Source organism: Octodon degus, unplaced genomic scaffold (assembly GCF_000260255.1).
Source record: "Octodon degus isolate 3935 unplaced genomic scaffold, OctDeg1.0 scaffold00008, whole genome shotgun sequence".
Taxonomy (NCBI): domain Eukaryota; kingdom Metazoa; phylum Chordata; class Mammalia; order Rodentia; family Octodontidae; genus Octodon; species Octodon degus.
Window position 1 is genome coordinate 2,303,255 of NW_004524584.1, and position 6,250 is coordinate 2,309,504.

Genomic DNA, 6,250 nt, shown 5'->3' on the forward strand with positions numbered 1-6,250 from the left:
TCCCCCAGCACCACATGCCAGCCAGCCCTGCCCCCTGGTGGGCTGAGCTGGCCACACACACACACACACACACACACACACACATAAATAAATAAATAAAAAATTAATTAGACACTCCTCCCCAAAATAAAACTCAATCACAAAATGAGCAATTGAAATGAATAGATACTTCACAGAAGTACAAATAGCCAGTAAATACCTGAAAAATACTCAACATCTCTGGACATAAGAGATTCAAATTAAAACAAGCTTTGTATCTTACTTCACAAAGATGGCAAACATCAGAAATGAAATAACATCAGAAATGAAATAACAATAAATGGCAGCAAGGCTATGGGGAAAATGGAAACCTTCTACACTGTTGACTGGAATGTAAAATAGGACAACCATTGTGGAAGTCAGTATACAGATTCGTCAAAAAACTAAACATAGAGTTCCATTCAACCAGTTTATTCCTCTTTTAGGTATCTTCCCCAAAGAGTTAAAGGCATCACATTATAGCGATACACACATACCCATGTTTATAGCAAAATAATTCATGATAGGTAAATCTCAGAAGTGACCTGTATGTCCATCAATAAATAAATGGATAGAGGAAATGTGGCATTTAAGGAAAAAAAAAGAAATGTGGCATTTATACACAAAGTGGCACTATCTACCATAAGGAAAGACAAATTTGAGTCCTTTATGGGAAAATAGATGCATCTTGAGACAATAATGTCAAATAAATTAGACACAGAAGCTTAAATATCATACAGTGTCTCTTATATGAGAAGCCCAAAGTATAAATAAATGAAAGAGAAAAAATACAGGGTCATAGATCTGCAGAAGTGGAGGCACCAGGAGATAGGAGGGGCTGAGAGGGAGGAAAAGAGGATGTGATGGAAAAAAAATTAAGATGTGTTATGCACAAGTACCAACTCTCCAAATGAATGTAACCATTATACACTTCAAACATGTACTAATAAAAAACCCCAGAATTAGTTATTGCTAAGGGGTAAATAACAACTTTCAAATGGACCTAGCCTATGCTGCCAGTGTTCCTGGTAATTTAAACTGAGCACATTCGTGATTTGATGGTCGAATTCTTAGTATCTGTAGGTATTTTGACAGATCCAAAGCAGCTGAGAAAACTGTGTAAGGAGGGATACTTTATTAATCACAGAAATACCTACGTCTCCCTTATTACTGCCTTCTTGATAGGCTAGAAGTCACCTTTCTGCTGGTTTAGAGGCCCAAGACTGGAGTGTTGGTGCTTTACTAACACGGGATAATCCAGTCCCTCATTGTGTACTCTTTGCTAGCTTGGCAGAGCACACAAAACAGTTTGTCTGTCCCAGAGTTGACGATGCTATCTCACTATAGCTTCCAGGAGACAGAATTTTCACAATAATAATAGCCAGAGAGCTTTTGAAATGCAACTAAAAAGTTTCACATACTACATAACAGCACTGTTTATATAAAATCTTTACAAACCAGAGTTTAAAGATGACTATATAACTTTTTTTTAAAGTTTCTAATTTTTGTTCTAAGATTTATACTGTATCTTTGACTTACAATTTATTTAAAAGTCATCATATGATATCTTGTCCTAGTATTAGGAACTTTAAAAAGTATATTTCCATTTTCTGTTGACTTTATATTACTTCTTCCCTGTCTTTTATACACATGTACACACACACACACACACACACATGTATATATGTGTGTGTATAACCCAACATAAGATTGGTGCTGTTTCATAGAAATCTGCAATGACCTTTAAATAAGGGTTCATCTAATATATCTCTTATATATTCCTGCATAACTATCATATTGAGAGCTCTTTATTGTTCATCCAGGAGCATACTGCAACTTCTCTTGCCTCTTTGTTATTTCCTATATGCTACTTCTGGAGGCATTAAAATATTTCAAGTTTGTATAACTAGAAAATCTTACTTTTAGCTTTCAAAGGTATGTTTGCTAAGTATAAAATTCAAAGAGGACAGATCTTTTCTTTCAGTCGTTTAATTAGTCTACTTTCTTACACACTTGGTCCTTTTTTTTCTTTGTAATGTGGAATAAGGTGCTATTTAATTTTGTTCTTCCATAGCTAATATTTTTTATGCATATGCTTTAGTGACTTTTTTCTTTACAAGAAGTTTTGGACCATCTCATTTTTGTGTATCTTGTTATGATTTTATTTAAAATTATTGTGCTAAAGGTTCATTTTTCTTGGAAATATGGTATTATAAGTTATACTAAATTCAGAAATTTTAAATCTTTAAATATTTATTGCCTACTCCTTTCTACTTTGAGAATTCTAATTATATGAATATAAGTTTCTTGGTTTTGACAATGAACTATTATGACTGATCTGTAAATTCTTTCTTCATTTTTATTTTGGATAATTTTTATTGTTATATTCATTTATGTTTGTAAATTATTTATCTTCAATTTGCAATCATTAAAAAATTAAAATAAAAAATAAATAAAATCAAAACTCACATTTAAAAAAGAGAAAAAGTTTCACAAATAAGATAAGCTCTTTTCAAGGTCACTTAAATCTCAGAGAGATACATTTTAAAATTTTGTGGTCAGACACTGGGTGTGATAGTGCATGCCTGTAATGTCAGCATGTTGGAGGCTGACACAGGTGCATTGCTATGAGTTCAAGGCCAGCCTAGGCTACATAGTTCAAGCAACTACACAGCACTAACCTGTCTCAAGCCCTCTTCCTGCCCCCCAAAAAACAAAACAAACTTTGTGGTCAGTAATCTAAAGCAGGATACATTAAATCAGTAAAATTTACATTTTAAAAGTATACTCTAAAATATATATATAAAGTGTGCCTGTAATCTCAACACTCAGGAGGAAGAGGCAGGAAGAGCTCTGTGGGGCTGGAGAGAGAGCTCAGTGGTCTAAGCACTTGCCTGGCAAGCACAAAGACCTGGGCTCAATCCCTGGCACATTGCCACACCAACACCACCCCTGGCGCACCAAGCCGGCCACTGAGACCCACACCTGTAATCCCAGCGCTGGGGAGGTTGAGACTGGAGGACCACTAAACGTCTGTGCTGCATAATAAGACCCTGTACCAAATACATAAAATTTACAAAGGCCGTGGGGATCGCTGAGTTTGAGGCTAACCTGAACTACAAAGTGAATTCAAGCCCAGCTTGAATTGCATAGTGACACCATCTGAAAAAGGTAAAATAATGATTTGATCTTGTAAGGATCGCTAAATACTTTTATTAACATGATATAGAAATATTCAACTACACAAATACATGAGGATCTCACTAGGTGTTGTGCTTTCCAGAGTGACAAAGATGAATAATGTGCCTTTTCAGCTTTCTGAAACATTTACAGGAAGAGAACTGATTCATGGGTATGCAGATGCCTACCACAGGAGGCAGGTTGATCAGGTATAAGGAAAAGTACCAGGAAAGGATGCTAGTGAAATCCTTTTGATCATTCCTAAGGTTTACCCTAGTAAGTGGTTGAAGTGATCCACCTAATCATTTGCTTCATTGCTGGAACAAAGTACCCAACACCCACACGTTAAAGAAGGGCAGGTTTATTTTGGCTCACATTTCAGTCCATAGGCATCTGGCTCCACCTCAGGACCAGCTGGCAGAGGCCCTGGCAGAGGGGAGCGGGTCCTGGCAGGACAGACAGGGAGTGCAGAGCACAGGGAGGAGTGGTAAAGAAGAAGCCATTCGAGACCCTTCCCGTGACCCTCCTCTTCCAACCAGGCTCCCTTCCTAACAGCAAGTCAGTCATAAACGCTCGCTCGTGATCCAATCACCTGTTGTGCTTTTTTCTGAGACTGCCCTTGCTTTGTAGTTGAGTCTGACTTTGAACTCACCAGCTAGGCCGGGCTCTCCTCCACCTCACTGCAATCTTCCTGCTTTGCCTTCCAAGTACTAGGATTATAGGCTTATCTTTCTACTTGATTTCATAAAGTGGAATATGATCAGTAAAAATTTAAATTCCAAATACTATGGACCTAAATCACGTCCAGAATTTGTTTCCTCAACCAGTAGGAAGCCCCCAGCCATTACCTATGTGCTTCCCTCTATCTGGACCTGCTCTGGGGAAATCGGAGTCCAGTGGAGTCAAGTTAAAGTAGAATTGCTAGAGTGAGGCTCAGGCCTTAGCTCTTTTTTTTTTTTTTTTTTTTTTTTAAACCGGGAATCCAGGGCTGTGGGCTTGCCAGGCTGAGCTACATCCCCAGCCCCAGGCCTTGGCATTTTAAAAAACCTCTCCAGGTAATTTTTAGAAACAGCCAGGTTAACCTTCCAGGCTAACTTGTAGCAGGAAGCAATTTTGGCCTTCTTGATAACGGATTTATTTTCTCTGCCCTTTCCCTTTTCTGGTTCAATAAAGATGGATTTTTGATATTAGCTTCTATTTATTGAGTCCTTGCTGTGTGCCAGGCAGGGTGCGACAGCATTTTTTTGCGCAAACTCTCAGTTAATTTTCCCCGCTGCTTCCTCAGGGCGTAACCTGGCCCAGGGGCACCCCGTCTCTTTGACTCCGGGGGTGTGAACTGCTGAGCACCCCAGGCTCTGCAGATCTCGGGAAGGCAACAAGCAGCAAAATGACCCCAGAACAAATGTGGGGCCACCAGGAACCCGAAGCGACGTCTCAGGGCCGACCAGACCCCCAGTTCTCCAATTCCTCGGGCCTCTCCCTCCACCCCCAGCCTGTGCTGCAACCCCCTCCTGTCCTACTTAGTCCGACTTTCATGGCTCACAGCTGGCTCCGGGTGCGCAGCTGCAGCGCAAGGAATCAATCCCTGCCAACGAAGAGGAGCCTCGCAGTCCGCTTGAGCGCGGCCCGTCCGCTTCCAGCGGTCCCTGAGTGCCAGGTGGGCGCGGGGAGTGTGGGCAGAAGGGCACCGGGCTTACGCGAAGGATGACCGGCGAGGTGAGCGCCCAGCCGAGCGAGAGGGCGCGGGGCACAGCCGGCGCCAGAGCCGACGCGATGCGCCCTCCCGGAGGTCGCTGGGGAGCGGGGACCCGGCCGCGGAGCGGAGCGCCGGGCTCTGCTTGGTTCGCTCCTGCGCTTTCTCTTCTTCGCCTCCGCGTGGTGTCTGTTTCGGTTGAGCAAAGACGGAATTACAAAAGTGGTTGTTTAGTGGTCACTGTGCTTGCCGCGCCACCTTGTAAGAGACGTGGAGCGAGCCCTCGCTGGGCGTCCTTCGGCTCCTACGAGAGACCGGCCCGCCCCGAGTGGGTAACTAGACCGCGAATTAGGAAGTAGACCCTGGGAGATCAAAAGCAGCCTCCTGCAAAAACGCAGTATGGATTGCTGCAGCCCCGGAGCAGAATGTGAAAAGTAAATTAATTAAAAAAGAAATAATTCGGAAACCTCGATTTTGAATTTGTAATACATTGGGTGGTTTTGAAGATAAGCCAGGATGAAGAACAGGTTTTCTCTGGGAAAAGTGGGGAACTCATTATTTTTAAATGCGGAACTCATTATTTTTAAATGCGTGTACCATTAGAACAAACGCTTAAAAAAAAACCACAGAACAACGAAACCTGGCCTGCTGGGCACGTGGCTCTGTGGAAGCGGCTGGAGGGTTGTTCAGCTTGTACAAAGCTCAGGGTTCATCTTCAGCACCACAAAACAAAAACAAAAACCACACACTACTGAATTGTTTCATTCGCTGCTCTTCTTTGTCAAACTGAGAACTTGCTATATTTAATAGCCAAATGATTCATTTTTAAAAATCTATAGGTGAGGGGGCCGGCGAGATGGCTCAGTGGAATAAGTGCTTCCCTGGCAAGCGCAAAGGACTGAGTTCAATCCCCGGTTCCACCAAAAAAAAAAATCTATAGGTGAGACCTATAGGAGGAGGCACGCTGTGGCCTCTGGGAAGGCTCCTGTCGTTGGTTCATCAAATGCTACGTGGTAAGTTTCGGTTGTCTACCAATGTGTCAGGCAAATTTATTTAGTCTTTTTGACATAGGGTCTCACTATGCAGTTCAGGCTGATTTTGACCTCACTTTGTAGCCCAGGCTGGTTTCCAACCCGAAACAATCCTGCCTCGGCCTCCCAAGTGCTGGGAGGTATGGGCTGCAATGGTGGGCTCAGACAGAAAGTTTTGGCTTTCCTGGAGATGTAGTTCTGTAGAGAGAATTAGTGAGGCTCTGGTTGACCATTGTAGAAGTACCAGAGAAATTAGTACTGGGCTTCAACCCAATCTGCTTCTGCTTCTGCTTCTGCTGCTTCTGCTGCTTCTGCTTCTGCTTCTTCT